A 1,834-nucleotide genomic window follows, 5' to 3' on the forward strand; every position below is an offset into this window, starting at 1 on the left:
TTCTTTGGCAGGCTGCATGTTGTTAGGTAGGAACCTTTTGTTTTTTCTCACTGTACCAACTAGTGTCATGTTCCAGGAGTTCAATACCTTAGCTAGTTCCATGGTTGTAAAGAAGTTATCGGTGGTGACATTTCTTCCAGAGCCTTTATACGAGCTCACTAGGTCCAATACTGTTCGTTCTCCAATGTTTACTTGTCGAGGACCATCAGTTGGTTTCCCAGTGTAGAGCTGACCTTGTAAAGGGTAGGCATTTGATGAGTCACAAGCCCAGAAAATCTTTATGCCATATTTAGCTGGTTTTGAAGGTATATACTGGGTAAATTTAGTATGACCTCTAAATGGAAATAATTGCTCGTCGACGGTGATACAATGATATGGCTTGTAGGCTCTCTCCAGATTACTGTTCAGCATTGTCCAGATGTCCCGTATTGGTGCAGCTTTATCTGTTTGCACACGTTCTGCACGTGTATTTTCGTTGTCAAACCTGATAAATCTGAGTATCATCTTGAAGCGGTCACGAGACATGGCTGCACGTATAAGAGGCAGAGCAGCAACATTCCACATTTCCTCCAGATTCTCTTTGTTGGCTCTGTGCACACCAGCAGCAATCAGTATGCCCAAAAATGCATGAAGTTCAGTTTCAGTAAATTGCTTGAATGTTTTTTGTGGTGGCCGTTTGGAAGAATCAGGAAAACGTTGTACCAGTTCGTTGTTGTAAGCATCACAAACTCTCTTGGCCTTTCGATTCGTTTCCCGTAATATGATGTCACACATCTCGGGAGTCATGATGGACTTGAATAGCTCTTTTGCTGTATATAGGTTGCTGATTGCTGCAGGGCCACCTCTTTGTCGTAGGACATTACGAGATTTTGTTTGTGCATTTGGCAGTGGATTACTGCACCATTGAGTTTCATCCTTAGCAGTCCAAATGTCGCCTGCACTTTGAGGCACAGAATCATCCTCAACACTTTCGTCTGATTCGTATTCATTTTCATGCTCTATGACCATTTCTTGTTCAATGTCTGAATCTTCTTCAGTAACATCCACTTGTGGTACATAGTTTTCATCATCAGATGGAAGATATGGTTCATCCTCATGCTCAGAATCAGATTCTTCTAGCATTCGCATTATTTCGTCAGACGTAAATCTGTAAATATGAAAAAATGTAAAATAAATAATTTTCCGAAATACTACATTATTGGCTTTTCACAAAATTATACTAACCTGCAAACACGTTTTCTTGGATTATGGCGGAAACTAGATCCAGCATTACTATCACTCATGATGACTTGCTAGATGAATTTTGGCTTCGTATTTTGTGCTGAATATAAATAAAACATCGTAAAACAATATGTAGATACTAATTATTATCCATTTTTCGTATAAAAATTATACCTATAGTGATAAGTTTCATACAAAATATATGTAAGCCAAGTCCAGGCTGAAAGACAATTTGACTGTTCTGTCCCCACATAATGAGAATAAAGGTATAACTGGCTGTTAGATGCTGTGAGACTTTCCTACCTTCGTTTCCAAGAAATTGAAGACTTCACAAGCCTAGAAATGTGTGCTCACAGCAATGAGATGAACAGCAAAATGGCTAATGAGAGGAGGGAGGCAGGAAGACAAGTAGAAGCCACTCCCAGTTTGAATTAACTTAATTGACAGCAACATAAGTGACCAGTAACAACACTGAACAATAGATATCAGCATAACATTTGTAGCTGAATGAACTTTAGTTTCTGAAACCAAGTAAAGTCTTCCCACAGTGGAGGTATATGTGAAGGTACAATTGTACCTATGCAGCCTGTTAAGGTTGTAAAATTATGCAGCC

The 1,834-nt window shown here is 39.3% G+C and overlaps 1 long non-coding RNA gene across 1 annotated transcript; it reads right to left on the minus strand.

The window, feature by feature from the left end:
* Window positions 1–986: 986 nt before the first annotated feature.
* On the minus strand, window positions 987–1,590 carry LOC138680833 (uncharacterized). The gene is made up of 3 exons (XR_011321798.1): window positions 1,525–1,590; window positions 1,225–1,321; window positions 987–1,147 (listed from the first exon to the last, which is right to left on the minus strand). It is a non-coding gene; the product is annotated as an uncharacterized lncRNA (long non-coding RNA).
* Window positions 1,591–1,834: the final 244 nt, after the last annotated feature.

Source organism: Ranitomeya imitator, chromosome 5 (genome assembly GCF_032444005.1).
Source record: "Ranitomeya imitator isolate aRanImi1 chromosome 5, aRanImi1.pri, whole genome shotgun sequence".
Classification (NCBI taxonomy): Eukaryota; Metazoa; Chordata; class Amphibia; order Anura; family Dendrobatidae; genus Ranitomeya; species Ranitomeya imitator.